The 18,665-nt window shown below is 32.6% G+C and overlaps 4 long non-coding RNA genes across 4 annotated transcripts; all 4 read left to right on the plus strand.

The window, feature by feature from the left end:
• Window positions 1-150: 150 nt before the first annotated feature.
• LOC146937949 (uncharacterized) lies at window positions 151-999 on the plus strand. Its single transcript, XR_015031079.1, has 3 exons — window positions 151-292; window positions 430-487; window positions 574-999. It is a non-coding gene; the product is annotated as an uncharacterized LOC146937949 (long non-coding RNA).
• Window positions 1,000-1,086: 87 nt separating this feature from the next.
• LOC146937950 (uncharacterized) lies at window positions 1,087-1,787 on the plus strand. Its single transcript, XR_015031080.1, has 2 exons — window positions 1,087-1,313; window positions 1,468-1,787. It is a non-coding gene; the product is annotated as an uncharacterized LOC146937950 (long non-coding RNA).
• Window positions 1,788-6,117: 4,330 nt separating this feature from the next.
• Window positions 6,118-9,046, plus strand: LOC146937951 (uncharacterized). Its single transcript, XR_015031081.1, has 2 exons — window positions 6,118-7,083; window positions 8,733-9,046. It is a non-coding gene; the product is annotated as an uncharacterized LOC146937951 (long non-coding RNA).
• A 2,267-nt stretch (window positions 9,047-11,313) lies between these two features.
• On the plus strand, window positions 11,314-13,789 carry LOC146937952 (uncharacterized). Its single transcript, XR_015031082.1, has 2 exons — window positions 11,314-11,857; window positions 13,546-13,789. It is a non-coding gene; the product is annotated as an uncharacterized LOC146937952 (long non-coding RNA).
• Window positions 13,790-18,665: the final 4,876 nt, after the last annotated feature.

Below are 18,665 nucleotides of genomic sequence, written 5' to 3' on the forward strand. Positions count from 1 at the left end.
GTTAGATAAATTATACAATGTCATTCGATGGGATATATCCTTTTATAATTGAGTGAATGAAACGTTGCAATGTTCTAGTTATAAACCAGTTTAAGTTGTTTACATAATCTGATCTTTCTTCCTTCTCTTTTATTCCCCCCAATTTCTATTAGGTTGGCCAAAATATATGGCCTACCAGGGAAAACTTCCGTATAGCTCACTTGCAATATGCGTGCATACACTGCCGTGAAGTGATAGTGTCTGGGAAGCGATGGTTTTGCACTGAATGCAAGGAAATTCAGGAGTGCGAAAGGTATGATATCATAAATACATTTGAACTGTTTGTTTTTCACCTCCCTTTAAAATGAATACATATACTTGAACTAGTTTTGTATTCAGTGCACAATAATTAAGGCTTTTTGGATTGACTTTCATATCAACATATTTCAGATGCCATAGTTCTGATGCACACCCATCAAAGAATGGCGAGTTGCATACACTTTGTCAGGTAACAGCCTAAACCTGATGTTTTTCATATGATTCTCTCATCATTTGTAATTTCATGCAAAACATTGAATTGTCTTCCATTTTCAGGCCGTTGTTGATGATATCCCCCCCAACACTAAACATAATGATATTGTCCTTGAGAGTAGATTATTTGAAAATAGGGATAACTTTTTGAGCTTCTGCCAGAAGTCTCAGTTTCAGTTTGACACACTCCGTCGTGCCAAGTATTCCTCGATGATGGTCCTCTACCATCTACACAATCCTACTCTGATGTCTTTTGTAAAATGTTGTAGCATCTGTAGTGCACACAATGTATTCCAAAAGAGCTGGAAATGTGAGATTTGTCCAGAGTGCACCATTTGCTCTGCATGCTATAAGGATAGAGGTGCTGACTGCCATGAACACAAGTTGACTCAAAATGAACACAAGCTCACTCAAAATCAACTCAAGTTGACTCAAAATTATTCAAGACCAATATATCAATCAAGGAATCAGGAGTCAAATGAGAAAAGGGTATATGTTTAATTCCTAGATTTGTTGTTTTCAATACTCATTTATTCTAGACTAGATTGTTGATCATACTTGCCGACTTACACACAGATGGTGAAACTGCTGAATGTTTTAAAGCATGCATCTCAATGCCGTGCAGCTAATGCTGAATCTTGCTCTCATCCAAACTGTTCTCAAATCAAGAAGCTGTTCTCTCATGCCAGTAGGTGCGAAATTCGAGTGAATCGGGGCTGCCAGCAGTGTAAAAAGATATGGTTTATACTTGCTGCTCACTCTAGGAATTGCAAAGACTCGGAGTGTAGCATTCCACGGTGCAGGTGTGCTGTTATTAGAATTATACACTGCCTAGAGAGTTTGAGAGATTTTGGATACTCTTACTTTCTGACTTGTTTTTTGGGACAACCAAGTCATTTTTTATGGTTAAACTATACATGAATTACTTATTTATTTATATTTATGTTGATTTTGCAGGGATCTAAAGAAGCAAGTAGAATCGAAAGCATTGCAGTTTTTGAAAGTGACAAAGCAGTCGTTGGTCAATGAATCTTTGTGAATATATAGAGTTCACAGTTCAGATAGCTGGTTGACAAGCTTATCATTTAATAAATGGTTACAAGCAGTCAATGAGTAGCAATCAATAGTCAATTTTTATAAGCTTCGATGAAGCGTTTTAAATTTTGTTGAAGCTAAGTGTATATAAAAAAACAGTTCAACGTAAGTGTTGAGATTTTCGTCTTTCCCTTTGTGTATATAATTTTCATTATGTATATACATAGATTAGGATTGCAATAGCCTTATATTTAATCTCTTAAAACAAGAGAATCAATTTTGTATTGCTATGAATATATACATTCAATGGTTGAGAGCCTAAGCTCCAACTACTCTATTCATGTCTCTCATTTTTAAGAGACTTGAAATTAGAGATTCAATTTTGTATTGTTGTGAATGCATATTAATGGTTGAGAGCTAAGCTCCAACTATTCAATTCAAGTCTCATTTTTCTTTTTTTGAAATTTTAATCATAGATTATAATTTTTTTAAGATCTCCCCTGTGAATTCAAGTCTCATTTTTCATAGTTTTGAAAACTAGAGTTATCAGTTTGATTGAATTAGGAACTAATCGGGTGTTCATTCTTGTCATCTGTTTAACAAAAAATATAACAGATGGTTTTAGACAATGTTAAAAATGAGGTGAACCAAATAAAAATTGGTACTGCGGTCAAAAACTTGTCAACAGAGATAGTTTTGAACCATTCATAAACCCTACCTCAACCTCAGCCAGTTTTATATCCAATTTTATTTATAAAAAATAAAATAAAAAAAGTGAATTACACGCTTGCTTATCCAAACTTTCGAGTCCTATCTTATTTTTAACATGTTTTAGTCCTTTATCTTATAAAAAATATTCATGTTTCTCCTTTCTACCAGCCAAACGTTAGAGAAAGTTGAAAACTAAATCGATACGGCATCCTGCTTATCAAAGTCAGTCACATCAAATGTTCTCCTTTAGAGACATCACAACAAAATCTCCTTCGAATGCTCATGAAACCACCGCCAATTCTTTACTTTCATTTCTTCACGATCTATTATCACATACATTTATTATTTACATTAAATAATTAGTATATTACTTAATTAATTAATTGTTCAATTCTATAATGGTTCAATCGATTAATTGTCTATTTCCAAGTGTTGTTCTGCAGTTGGGTTTTCATTTTTTTTACCCTCCTAGTGCAGCGTAGTGTAATTTGCTCAATTCGGGTATGATTTGTGCTCGAATGTGAGGTTTTCTTATAAATTTAGCTGTTAAGAAAACAATAATTACTATTCCTATTGGAATAAGCTATTTTCACCTTTTTATATGTTTTTGGCTTGTCACCATTCCGATTTACCAAATGCTGTGCTTTACCAAATGCTGTGCTTTACAAACCGCATACTCTTTCTTTTCTTTGCTACAATTTGAAGATAATGACAAAAATCTTCACGTGGCACTCAAATATGCAGTAATGACAAAGAAGATTAGCTGACAAAGTGTACGGTACATTGTCTATTGCTAAATTCTGTTACAACTTTGAAACTATTTATGAATTATGCTCTGTAGACTGTAGTAAACAACGGTTTTTCTATATATTATCACCGGGTGGATTTGATTTGAACTCCATCTCTTGAAATTACGAAGTCAAAATCTTACCTATGAGTTAACACTTCATTGAAAAGAATAACCATAGAACTTCAGAAAGTCTTTAAAGTGATATGTATCCTACAAATGGTATCACAGTGAAACTTATACCACAGGCAGCAGTCACCAAACCTTAGAGCTAACCAACTCATTGAGTGCTGAGATTGTTTTTAAATTAATCTGAACCATGAAAATGGTCGTGCTCCGGTCCGATTCACCTTTTCGGTCGGACGGACCGGTCCAATATATTGCTGCCACGTGGTTTTGTTTTTAGCGGGCAGAAAAATGTGTTTCGGCCCTTTTACAAAAACACCCTTAATGAAATGTGTTTCGTTTTACCAATATGCCCCTGCCACCTTTCATTGTCTTCTTATATACTCTTCTTTCATTCTCTCTCAGCTTGTTTCTTTCTTCGACTGTTCACGTGTTTCAGGTCTTTGGAAAATCTTGGAGCTTGTTCGTCGTTTTTCAAGGTACAATATCGTCTTTCTTTCTCCCTTAATGTAATAATCTGGTATTATACCATTTCGTACTCATTTATAATATATGGTGTGATCATAGAAAGTTAGAGACTTAGAGTTGTTCGCCGAGAAAATATTGTACTATTTTACTAATTTAAAATACTTGCAACATTGTTCCACTCAGAAATTCCTAAACCAGGGCATAGCATAGCCAGTATTGTAAAACATGCAGACTTACATTGAACGATCACTAACGATTCAATTTAGTCCTTAAACTATTTTAATCAACTATCATTACTCTCTTAAATTTGGTGTTTTAGGTTTATCTATTAGTATAAGGACTAAATTGACAGTTTATTTTGCAAAATTATCGAACCAACAAGGGTGCGTTTGTTTTGGATTATTTTTGAAAAAAAAATCTATTTCTTTTGAGCCCGTTTGTTATAGTTTTTTTAAGAAAAAAAATCACTTTAAAAAAAATCACTTTTAAGAGTTTTGCATCCGTTTGTTACAACTTTTTAAAAAAATCAGAATCTAAAAACAACTTCAAATGAGAAGCTGTTAATAGCAGCTTCTCAAAAAATAGATTTTTTTTAGATGAGAGAAAATATGATTTAAAAGATTGAACTAATTTTGTAACAAAAAATCCCTTTTTATATAGTTGTATCCAAATAACCTAGATTATTTGTTTAAAAAAAAGTGATTTTTATTACGTTAACAAATGCAAAATAGATTCTGATTTTTCATAAAATCTCTAAAATATAATCTCTAAATTATTTTATGTCAAAAGCACTTTTATTTTAATCTAACAAACGGGCCCTTTATAAAAAAAAAATCACTTTTGTTATTTTTAAGTGTTTGTTACCAACACACGTTGGCTCAGTTGGTAAGGAGCGGGCCACTTCCTTGCAAAAGGTTGTGTGTTCGACTCCCTCTGCCGATGTGAGGATAGTGTTGGTAGGTGATCTGTAAGAACCTCTATAAGTGCCCTTGGAAAGATGATCTGAAAGAGATTTCCATGTGCCCTGAGGCCTGCCCTGACCCTGGTGGTTACCGGAGCCGAACCCACCTAAACTTTTTGTAACAAAAAAAAAAAGTGTTTGTTTAGGATTTTTATAAAAACTACAAGTACAACAAAAAGTTGATGGACCACGCTCGTTTGTTGTACTGGTCAGCATGATTGACTAGAACAACAACAACAAACGAGCCAGTCCAAATTAACATTTTTTTTCCTTGACTGGTCAGCATGATTGACCACGTTTTTTCCCTCAATCATCAATAAACCTATTCCTTTATGTTGATCCTAATAGAGGCTATGGACGGTTTATTCCAAATTCCAAAATATCAGTAAAGGCCCGTTATTTTTTGAAGTCACCGAATCAGGGACGGATCTGACAACGGCATGGTGTGACAAGTGCCACACCAACCCAGGTCCAATTTTTACTCATATATTAATAGAGACACGGGGAAATATTATAGTTGTTGTTGTTTCACTGACATTCTTTCCTATTCTTTGTGCAACAATTCTTTACAGGGTTGTCATCCTCCCAGTACTTACCATGGAAAAGGTGCTGATCGAAAGATACAGGTGTCCTTTTTTTTGTATCTTCTTCCTCATGTACACCAACATAAACACCTTTATCTTCTTCCCCAAGGAAAGATACACGTGTTTATGTTGGTGTACATAAGGAGGAAGATAATATGGTTGATGCTGAAGATTATGATATTTTACGAGGCAGACTTTCTTCATAGTTTTCGATAAGTTATGTTGGTGTAGACGAGGAAGAAGATAATACGGTAGAAACTTCTACAGTACGGTTACATTCTTTTGATTTCACTTCTAAAGTACGGTTACATCTCAGTCAGGTGAATTTTTCCCTACTCGTTTGGGTCATTTTTTCATAAAATATGTCATTTTCCTTCATATTCATCTGTTAAGGATTCTGAGACAACACAGGGGAATTCAAAAAGTGGGCTATTTTGTGGGGGTACGAATTGATATAAAATTATTGTAACACTGTTTCCTTCTTTGATGGGGTTGTTACTAATTAACATGAATATCTTTTGATTTGTAAATAAGATGCTGACTGTAACACCCCGTTTTCCCAACGTAAAAAATTCAAAATTAAAAATCAGAGTAATTCAACTTTAACGGAATGCTACACTTCTTAAAAATTCATAAACTGAATAAATAGCAATTTATTCTTCAAAATCATTTAACATAAGTAATTCAAAACTTCGCAGCGGAATTAGTTCATTCAACATAAAAAGTCTTTGGCACGCAGGCCTCATCATAAAAATATCAAGTCTTGTTCAACATTTATTCATAAAAATCCATAAGTAATACGTAAGGAATAGAAATAGAAGCATAATCTCATCCCGTTACGTATCAGAGTACCTAAGACACACTTGTGAGGAGTCCACTTGTAACATCCCAAATTTCTTATTATTATTTATTAGAAAATAAAGAGAAATTATTATATCTGGGTCTCTTTTACGTGTGTGATATTTTCTATGTGGTTGCTTATTTACCCTTAGTAGTGCATTTGATTTGTTGACTATTGGTATTAAATCTATTTATTATTATTAAATCTATTTATTTTACTTTACATTATTTTGGATTTTTTTTATTATTTTAACACACTATTTTACCACTGCTGTTAATTAGATCTTTGCTGATATATTTGATGATGAAAACTTATTTTTGTTTTGTGAATGATAATATGTAGTTGTTTATAATCTAAATAGCTATAATTATTTTATAAAATATGAAATAAGTTAAATTATGTGTGTTTGATATTTTGTTTTGTAGTGAGAGGCATTGATGTGTTAGTCTTTTAGAAACTAATAATATTTATATGTATATATATAGCACTAACGTGATGTACTCTAAGATATAACACACACAGTACCGATTTCCACCCACCCTATGAACCTTAAAACCCTAGTGTACATAAGCGCCGCACAGAGTCCTATTTTCATAGACCAAAATTTACATTTTTCATTCCTTCTATCATCCCCACATTAGATACATAAACTTGGGATTATTAACCTCTTTCGTCATGTCATAGTCGCAGAAGAGAAATCAAATTGCCCTAGGTACACCTTATTCATAACCTAATAATCCTAAGCATATCACATCAATATAACATAATAGAGGGGCACTGGTTATCAGAATACAAAACCCCTTTCATTGATGCAGCACTAGCGACATAGTTAATTCTCATGCCTGGTGTTGATATATTTCATCATCATATAGTCAAACTGATGGCCTATTTTATCGAAGTTTTGATCTTTGCTGAAACTTTTGCTGTGTCCATGGTGTTGGTTTCTTGATGGATCATCAGCCACGAAATTGGTGAATATATGAGGCGCATAATTGTCAAACCATTTGAGTTCGCTGTCTTTGTTGGGTTCCAGATGAGTTGTGAAAGCCTTCAATTCCAGGTATGGGGTGAGAGAGAAGAGTTCGAGATCATGAGTGTAAATTAATTGGGATGAACGGGAAAGCCGTATTTCCCAAAGTTCATTCGGGGCTCACCGCGACGGTTGTAGCCCTTTGAGAGAATAATTAATTAATGTGCAAATTTAGATGTGGGAGGTTAAAAGAAGAATTAGAAACATTATTAAGGTGTTGCTTGATTTAAACTATGTGAATATGTGGTATTTGAAGTCATGGATAAATTTGTGGGTGCTTATGCTTGATTTGCTGCAACTATTTAGATTGATGACTTATTTAATGAATGATATAGATGTGATGTTATGTATTAGAAGTTGGAATTGTAGTGGTGCCGTATGCCTAGCATAAATAATAGTTTATTTTTTTTAAGTGATTTTATAGAGATAATAATTGAAATTATTCTTACTATCTTTGAATGTGTTTGAATTAAGATTTATTCTCCTTATAGATGTGTCTTGGATACCATAGTGCTAAATGTATTATTTTAAGATGTGTAAATGAAATATATTATTTGACTATGTGATATTTGAAGATGTATATGATTTAAAGATGTGGTATGTAAAGATGTGATATTTAAGAAGTATAGTTGATGTATTATTTGACTAAGTGTAATTTGTGAATTACTTGATGATGTGAAATTGATGTGTTAATTGATGATGTATAACTAAAGTGCTATTTAATGATGTGTATTTGATAATGATGTTATTTAAAGATGTGTTATATAATGAAGTGCTATTTGGAAGATGTGTGATTTAAATATGTGTTATTTATGATGCTTATGTTGATGCGATGTTTAAGATGTTGATGTTTATCGTTTGATGATGTTGACCATTAATGTCATAAAGTTGTAAGTGTCGGTCTAAGTTGCAAGAATTTAAGAAGTTGTCCATGATTATGAAGTTGTATAAGATGTTCACGTTGTTGTCTAAGATGTTGGAAGATTGAGTCCATTGCATACCCATTAAAGTTGGGGGCTTTAGGCCCGGCAGCCATTGTGCTCATTAAAGTTGGGGGCTTTAGGCCCGGCACCCATTGTGCTCATTAAAGTTGGGGGCTTTAGGCCCGGCAGCCATTGTGCTCATTAAAGTTGGGGGCTTTAAGCCCGGCAGCCTTGTGCTCACATGTTGAAGAGCCTAATTACGCTCATTTACGTTGTTGAATGGTACCACATGCATTTGCATATCAAGAATTTTCACGATGATTTAAGTTGTTAAGAGTGCATTGTCAAGTGGAGTCGTGTTGTCGAGTCAAGTTGTTAAGTTGTGATGTTTTAACGAATTACCTTGTGATGTCTATTAATGTAATTGTGTGAGACGATGAAGGTGATTATTTGTTGATGTTCTTATGAAGATGGTTATTGGAGACTACATGTGTTGTGACTAGTTGGAATTGAATTGTGACATTGTGTTTTTGAAGTTTTTTTTGGTTCTTAAGTTGTAATGGTATTTCCTACTAATATAGATTGAGATGATATAATATATTCTTCAAGGTTCTGAATATTATGTTTGTGATGTGAAACGACTTTGACTTAATTGCTTACGTGTTCTTCTCATTTTTTATACTATTGCATGTTCTCGGAACTCACCCCTTCGTTGTTTGTGTTTGCTGGCTTGGCCCTGCGGTTGCGAAACCGTAGTTATATAGGTTATGAGTCTTGGAGTCAAGTACATGCCTTTCGTGAGGACTTGTCTTGTGTCGTCGGTTATTTTGGGGAAAAGCACCGCTCTGATAGTGACACGGGAAAATGGATATGTTTACTTATTTGGTTTTGTACGAGAAAACCATTGTCTGTGATGTAAAAGAAAATATTTTCGAAAGCAAAAGATTTGATGTTAATTTTATTATAAATTTCAATGAAGTGAAATCTGAATTATGTTTGTTATGAGTCAATGTGATATCCTAAATCTTGTGGAAGAATTCTTATATTATGAGAAAAGTTTTTTTTGTTGGCACTTTCCGCTGCGAATCAAACTATATTTTAATTAAATAATAGTTATAATTATTTTTGGGATTTAGGGTGTCACAATTGGTATCAGAGCAAGTCTGTCCAATCAGGCCGTGTGGGTGTTTGTGTCATTCATGTGTATTTTGTTATTTGTGTGTGCGTATCTATATTTTTTTTTCCTCCGTTCTTTTGAGAATAGTGTAATCACTTATAAATGTAGGGCATGTATAAATTAAATGTACTCCTTGTGAGTGTGTCATTTATGTGCATATGTGATCACTGTGCCTGTAAAAGAATTTCCTCATGTTGTGGTTTTCATTGTTATGTTTTGGCACATAATTAAGTTGTGTTTCTGAATTTTGTATCAGTACCATGTCAAGGTGTTTTGTTTCTCTGTGTATTTTCTTTCCCTCTTATGATATAGTTAATTTATTTCCTTGAACTAGTATACATAATTCCTTGTTGATAATGTTTAGATTATTGTAGAAGCACCTTTCTTTGGTTGATTGTTTAATTCTGCTTGAGTAACTTCTGTGAGAATTAGAACTATGAATGCTTTATGAACTAGTAATAATGTGTTCTCTACGTAGAGTGAACGTTGTATATGTCTTGTCAATGCAACTTATTTTGTTAAAAAAAATAAAATGAATAGTTAGTTTAAAGTTCGCATGAATTATTTTTCTTCTTCTTATGGAATGAATTTAGTGACCGACTACTAAGATAGATATGCCTTAGGACACAACATTAATGATCCTATCTCTGTTGAACCTCTTAAAGTGTTGGGGGATTTGTACAAGTGTAATATTTATATAAGTCTATTCAAAGTCAGTTATATCAAGGTAATGTGTCGGTCGGTACTTAAGTGTTATTTTGTGAATTTTCTATATCGGCAATGGAGCTAGTCTTTATTTGGTGCCTTCATTCTTAGTGATCTCATTTACCTGCTGCATGTATATAAATATTATTTTTTCTCTTCTTCATTGAAGTGTCTTGTTTTTATTAATTGTCTTATTTCTACATGGAGACCTTTTCCAGTGTCCAACTATAATAGCTAGTGCTAGTTGGATCGGTTCTCAGCTTCATGTGTTTTGATCTCATCTTGGTGAATTTATTCCTCTGGTATTTTTCTATATAGTGGGTAGGCGTATTGGCAAATAGTGTCTCCCTAGTTGGTTAGTGTACACATATTGAAATTGGTTTATTTTGGTGTGCTTTGCCTCTTTTGTTTGGAGGCCTTTTGTATATTGCCATCTTTGTGTTTTCTTTGTTAAATTTTATACATCACTTGCTTGGGATTAAGTCTATTAGTGAATTGTGCATTTTCCAAAAAAAAAAAAAAGAGATAGATATAAGTAGTGTGCTCGTAAGATTTTAGAACTATGCGTTACGGTTCACTTCAATATGGAAAGTGAGTTATTGGTGCTCTATTTGGTTCTTTATTAATTGAAATTCATAATTTATAGTTGGGTTATAGCGTATGTTGTAATGAGTGGAACTATGACGGGTTGGTAGCTCTTATTTTCATATGCTTGTTTGTTGTTGTCATGGTTTACTTGTTTAAACTTGGTGTTGGGGATTTATGACTGATTTATTCGCCTTGTAATTCTTGAACTTCTTTCTTTCCTTGTTGGGAGTCTATAGGGGAAAAATTGTTTTGATTTTATGTTGTATTATTGTAGGGCTTAGGTGAGTTAGTGTTTGAAAAACTTTATAGTTTAATGTATTTGAGCAATAATTAAATTTATTTTCTCTTGTGTCCTGAATTTCGAGGACGAAATTCTTTTAAGGGGGGTAGAGTTGTAACATCCCAAATTTCTTATTATTATTTATTAGAAAATAAAGAGAAATTATTATATCTGGGTCTCTTTTACGTGTGTGATATTTTCTATGTGGTTGCTTATTTACCCTTAGTAGTGCATTTGATTTGTTGACTATTGGTATTAAATCTATTTATTATTATTAAATCTATTTATTTTACTTTACATTATTTTGGATTTTTTTTATTATTTTAACACACTATTTTACCACTGCTGTTAATTAGATCTTTGCTGATATATTTGATGATGAAAACTTATTGTTGTTTTGTGAATGATAATATGTAGTTGTTTATAATCTAAATAGCTATAATTATTTTATAAAATATGAAATAAGTTAAATTATGTGTGTTTGATATTTTGTTTTGTAGTGAGAGGCATTGATGTGTTAGTCTTTTAGAAACTAATAATATTTATATGTATATATATAGCACTAACGTGATGTACTCTAAGATATAACACAGTACCGATTTCCACCCACCCTATGAACCTTAAAACCCTAGTGTACATAAGCGCCGCACAGAGTCCTATTTTCATAGACCAAAATTTACATTTTTCATTCCTTCTATCATCCCCACATTAGATACATAAACTTGGGATTATTAACCTCTTTCGTCATGTCATAGTCGCAGAAGAGAAATCAAATTGCCCTAGGTACACCTTATTCATAACCTAATAATCCTAAGCATATCACATCAATATAACATAATAGAGGGGCACTGGTTATCAGAATACAAAACCCCTTTCATTGATGCAGCACTAGCGACATAGTTAATTCTCATGCCTGGTGTTGATATATTTCATCATCATATAGTCAAACTGATGGCCTATTTTATCGAAGCTTTGATCTTTGCTGAAACTTTTGTTGTGTCCATGGTGTTGGTTTCTTGATGGATCATCAGCCACGAAATTGGTGAATATATGAGGCGCATAATTGTCAAACCATTTGAGTTCGCTGTCTTTGTTGGGTTCCAGATGAGTTGTGAAAGCCTTCAATTCCAGGTATGGGGTGAGAGAGAAGAGTTCGAGATCATGAGTGTAAATTAATTGGGATGAACGGGAAAACCGTATTTCCCAAAGTTCATTCGGGGCTCACCGCGACGGTTGTAGCCCTTTGAGAGAATAATTAATTAATGTGCAAATTTAGATGTGGGAGGTTAAAAGAAGAATTAGAAACATTATTAAGGTGTTGCTTGATTTAAACTATGTGAATATGTGGTATTTGAAGTCATGGATAAATTTGTGGGTGCTTATGCTTGATTTGCTGCAACTATTTAGATTGATGACTTATTTAATGAATGATATAGATGTGATGTTATGTATTAGAAGTTGGAATTGTAGTGGTGCCGTATGCCTAGTATAAATAATAGTTTATTTTTTTAAGTGATTTTATAGAGATAATAATTGAAATTATTCTTACTATCTTTGAATGTGTTTGAATTAAGATTTATTCTCCTTATAGATGTGTCTTGGATACCATAGTGCTAAATGTATTATTTTAAGATGTGTAAATGAAATATATTATTTGACTATGTGATATTTGAAGATGTATATGATTTAAAGATGTGGTATGTAAAGATGTGATATTTAAGAAGTATAGTTGATGTATTATTTGACTAAGTGTAATTTGTGAATTACTTGATGATGTGAAATTGATGTGTTAATTGATGATGTATAACTAAAGTGCTATTTAATGATGTGTATTTGATAATGATGCTATTTAAAGATGTGTTATAAAATGAAGTGCTATTTGGAAGATGTGTGATTTAAATATGTGTTATTTATGATGCTTATGTTGATGCGATGTTTAAGATGTTGATGTTTATCGTTTGATGATGTTGACCATTAATGTCATAAAGTTGTAAGTGTCGGTCTAAGTTGCAAGAATTTAAGAAGTTGTCCATGATTATGAAGTTGTATAAGATGTTCACGTTGTTGTCTAAGTTGTAGGAAGATTGAGTCCATTGCATACCCATTAAAGTTGGGGGCTTTAGGCCCGGCAGCCATTGTGCTCATTAAAGTTAGGGGCTTTAGGCCCGGCAACCATTGTGCTCATTAAAGTTGGGGGCTTTAGGCCCGGCATCCATTGTGCTCATTAAAGTTGGGGGCTTTAGGCCCAGCAGCCATTGTGCTCATTAAAGTTGGGGGCTTTAAGCCCGGCAGCCTTGTGCTCACATGTTGAAGAGCCTAATTACGCTCATTTACGTTGTTGAATGGTACCACATGCATTTGCATATCAAGAATTTTCACGATGATTTAAGTTGTTAAGAGTGCATTGTCAAGTTGAGTCGTGTTGTCGAGTCAAGTTGTTAAGTTGTGATGTTTTAACGAATTACCTTGTGATGTCTATTAATGTAATTGTGTGAGACGATGAAGGTGATTATTTGTTGATGTTCTTATGAAGATGGTTATTGGAGACTACATGTGTTGTGACTAGTTGGAATTGAATTGTGACATTGTGTTTGTGAAGTTTTTTTTGGTTCTTAAGTTGTAATGGTATTTCCTACTAATATAGATTGAGATGATATAATATATTCTTCAAGGTTCTGAATATTATGTTTGTGATGTGAAACGACTTTGACTTAATTGCTTACGTGTTCTTCTCATTTTTTATACTATTGCATGTTCTCGGAACTCACCCCTTCGTTGTTTGTGTTTGCTGGCTTGGCCCTGCGGTTGCGAAACCGTAGTTATATAGGTTATGAGTCTTGGAGTCAAGTACATGCCTTTCGTGAGGACTTGTCTTGTGTCGTCGGTTATTTTGGGGAAAAGCACCGCTCTGATAGTGACACGGGAAAATGGATATGTTTACTTATTTGGTTTTGTACGAGAAAACCATTGTCTGTGATGTAAAAGAAAATATTTTCGAAAGCAAAAGATTTGATGTTAATTTTATTATAAATTTCAATGAAGTGAAATCTGAATTATGTTTGTTATGAGTCAATGTGATATCCTAAATCTTGTGGAAGAATTCTTATATTATGAGAAAAGTTTTTTTTGTTGGCACTTTCCGCTGCGAATCAAACTATATTTTAATTAAATAATAGTTATAATTATTTTTGGGATTTAGGGTGTCACACCACTCACGACCGCAACTAATCCTGGTTACCTGCAAGTTACCCATACGAAGAGCAACATTGCAGAGGGTGATATTTCTCAAACAATAATATTAAGCATATAAATCATATAAAGTACATTCAACAACTTAAACATCTTATAATTCATTAATCATATCTACAACTTAAACTTCCAGTGTCATTAATCTTCTTATATTGGTCGTAAAACTATCTTAATATTAATCATAAACATCTTCATATATTATCAATTACTAATCTTAACATCATCATATAACATCAAATAATAGTCTCCAACAATCATCACATAACATCAATATTAATCACAAACGTCACCACATTTCATCAAACATTATTTATAAGCATCAACACCTAATATCAAATATAATCATAAGCATCATCATGTAATTTCACATAAGTATTATTATCAAAACATAGCATTACCGAAAACAACTTCATAATCAAATTCGTAATCAACTTCATATATCAACATAATTATAACTCACGTAACATCTTATCATAAATCATTCGTCTTCATTCATCATAGCACTTCATTAATAACTTATCAACTTGACATCTTAACAACTTGACTTCTCAACATCTTAACAACTTCGACTTGACTATGCAACTTCTACTTCTCAAATCATCTTAAATCATCTTAGACATCTTCATTATGCATGTGGTACCACCAGGGCATTAAGCCCTCTTCTCTAAGGTCATAAAGGACCTGTCGGGCATTGAGCCCCCATCTCTAAGGTCATAAAGGACATGTCGTGCATTAAGCCCCCATCTCTGACTATGCAACGACACAACTCAAATGCAACGACATAACTTTCGTACAACTTAGACAACTTCATGAACATCTATGACATCCTAACATCTTGACATCTTGACAACATAACATCTTAACAACTTGATGACTTCATAACGACTCGACGACTTAACAACTCTTATCATCTTAACGTCTTAACATCTTAACATCTTAGCATCTTGACAACATATGGATCACATAAATAATTCATGTCATATCATAATATAACAATATCAAATGATAATAAACAATATCTTAAAACATCATATTCATCAATCATAAACAACTTCATATAACATCGTATTTAAACATCAACAATAATTCACTATGTATCTTTGTAAAAACATAATAAATTATCCACAACATATTTTCATGTCAAACCAAAGCTACTGGAAAGATATCACAAATAGCAACAACTTTCATGTTTACAACAAGGATCAATTCAAAACAGAAACATATGAACAAAATGCAAAAACATGAAACAGAGAATGTTGTCACCGTAGAATTTCGCTAAGACCTCCCTGTAGTATTTTCATCACAACTCAAATACCAAACATCATTTTCACGTCACACCAAAGCCACTAAAAAGCTAACAAAATTATCTTAAACTTTCATGTTTACTCCTAAGACCAATTCTGTACCTATCAATACCAGTTTTCATTTTAAATTCTGAAAAGTTGTGCTGAAAGTCCATAAAAATTCACTGTGACCTACGTGCAGTAATTTGACCATAACTCAAGTTCTATAAATCGTTTTGACGTGAGACCAACGACATTAGAAATCTAATATCCATACCTACAACTCTCGTGTTTACACCTAAGACCAATTCTGCACGGATCAATACCAGTTTTAATATCAAAATTCGGGCAGAATGCAGATTTTCTTCAAGTTTCACCTAATCTCATGGTGCTAACCTCAAAACTGATTCTAATTATCATCCTAATGATTATCTAAGGTTTGTACACAATTTCTACATCAATTCAACAAGTTTTCATCATCTAATCATCAAATCTCTCTCAAAACCCTAATTCTCAAATTCTCACAAACTCTCCCCAACTTGTAAGATGTAATCTAATGATTTAACAACTTAATATTAATGCAAGATAGTCTCACCCTCACCTTAGATTAATTCCTGAATCAGCAGCAGCGTTCTTCTTTCCTAAGGTCTTCTCCTCTTCTCTTGACTTTTCTCTTCTCTTCTCTTCTTTCTTGTTCTCCTCTTTTCCAAAAAGCGGTTTTTGGTAAACTCTTTCTAACGCTTCTCTATTTATAATACTAAAATATTCTTCCCAAATCTATTTAGGTCCAACAACTTATTCTTCTTTCTATTCTAACCTCCAATTTTACTCACACTAATAATCCTCATATTCTAATAAAAAATATTTCTCTACTAAATATATAATAATACACCAATAACAAATATATATCTATAATTAACAAATATATTATGCTAGTAAATACCAACACATAACATGACAAAATATCACTCAACAAAATATATTAACTAAATTATAAAAAGACATCTAATCTCAACAAATCATATATCCCTCATATACATCATATAAATATATAAATATATTCTAAAACTAATTAAAATAATTAAATAAAAAGGTGGGCGTTACACTGACTATGATTATTCTTTCGTTCTAAAAATACTTCTAGAGGAATCGAAACCATATTTGAGTTTCAATACAGGGTTGCAAATACTTCCGCCCAGGCTTCTCCCTTCTCTTCTGTTGTGGGAAAAGTGGTGTTTATTTTTTTTTATTTGATTTGATTCAATTTTGTAATAAGTGGGATTTGTAGGTATGTTCATATTTTGATTGTGCGGAAGGACCTGTCGGAAACAGCAGACTAGGCCATGCTCAAAACGTTGATGATGTTTCCAATAACGTTTTGTTGGACGAGCAAGGTGAACTAGCAATGAAAAGTTATGAATATTGTGTCCTATAAGCGTCGTCGGAGGAGTCAAAAAAACTAGCAAGGATGTAAATGAAGCTGATGTTATGGTTGTGGCGGTTGTATTCTTTTTTTGGTATGCTTGTTGTTGTTGTTGCACTGAAAATGTAATTTAGTTTAGCATATTTCACTAAATCTTGTGCTGTTAATGTAAATGGATGATGTTAATATATATAAAGCATATATTTCTGGTTTACTGCTCCCTCGCCTTGTGCTCCATATTAATTTGCAAAATCTGCGGCTAACTCTGTTGCAATCTCTGGCATATATTTCTGGCTTACTGCACCCTCGTGTTTTTTACTTGTGTAAATTGTGTCCTAGAAGCGTTGTTGGAGTCAAAAAAACTATCAAGGATTCCATCCTAAAATGTAAGCAAAAAAAAAACTCATTTTCTTTGTCCCAAAGTGTAAGCAAAAAAGACAAATTCTTATCCTATATTAACATAACAATCTACTAAAATATGAATCTCTCGAAAAAGAATCCAAACCATTCTTTATTTATTTATAATCAAATTTTATTAAATTATACTTTAATACTTTTGCTCTAAATTAGGCATGTTTAAAGCCAGACATGGCTATATTGTGCAGGGCTTTCAATTATGCTTGTCCATGGCCAGCCATAGATTCATTCCTCGGACGCCCTGATGCATTTTATTTCATATAAATAAATAAGAGAAGGACCCCCCCCCCCCCCCCCCCCCCCCCCCCCACACACACACACACACACACACACACACACACACACACACACACCCCCTCTCTCATTCCAAAAGGAGATGGAATAAAATGTTGTTTTAAAAGTTTTCGTAAATTGTTTGTACAAATACAATTCCTCCAAAATTATTAGGTTAATGATTACATATATCATCTTATAGTTCGCTAATGTTAGTTCTAGACCATGCTAAGGAATATGGAAGGAATTGGGACATGTCGTAAAGATACCGCAAAAGTTGCATAGCACAATTAGCCATCAACGATCATAATTTTATTTTTAAGGTGAATAAATGGAGAACCATGCCTTTAAACCACGACATCTGCATACTGCAATGTTTCTACAAATTGGCTTATTCTCATGAGGATAGACGAAATAAATAGTTTGTGGTTTATAAAATTATTGGTTGAATTAGTTGATAATTATAAAATAAAATGCATGTATTTTTAATCAATATTTAATTTCTTTTCCCAAAGATAATAATCATGAAACCAATAGAAATAATCATAAGTGCTACGCTATATGCTTCAAAGTTACTTGAAATGGTTTATAATTTTTTACATATAAGGAATATTACAAGTTAGTAAAATTCGCTATAAGTTCATAAGCAAAATTGTTATAAAAAAGTTTTGTTTTACTCATTTAAATTATTCTATTTAAGTTCGAAAATTGACTTTATTAACCCAAAGATAAGTTATATTATTTCATGCGGAAATATAAAGAGTAAATTACACTCCCCTCCCCTCAAAGATGCTTGAATTACAATCCCATCCCCTCTTATGTTAAAATATACACTTCCCTCCCTTGAAAAGTAAAATTTATACTCCCCTCCCCTATAAGATGCATGAATTACAACCCATTCCCTTAATAATTAAATATGAACTACACTTTAATCTATTTTAACATAAATAATTATTTTTATAATATATATTAATTTTGAATCACCGTTTAAAAAATATAAATTTGTTTCTTTATAATCTAAATGTCAATGACAATTAAATTTAAATATTTTGTTATTAATTTTATAATTTAGAGTATAAAATTTACTTTTAAATAACCATACTTAATCGACTTTAGTAACTATAGGGTTTAATTTTAATTTTATTTTGGGTTGTTTCGTATTTTATAATAGGGTTTAAAACTATATGTTAATGAGATTGTGAATAAAAAATAGAGAAAATTATGTATTTAAAATTTGATTATATTAAAATGAACCCACAATGCTATTTTTCTTTGAAGTGTGTTAGATTATTTT

The sequence above is a fragment of the Medicago sativa genome, chromosome 3 (assembly GCF_051527215.1).
Source record: "Medicago sativa cultivar Bolivia chromosome 3, Bolivia_mono, whole genome shotgun sequence".
NCBI lineage: Eukaryota > Viridiplantae > Streptophyta > Magnoliopsida > Fabales > Fabaceae > Medicago > Medicago sativa.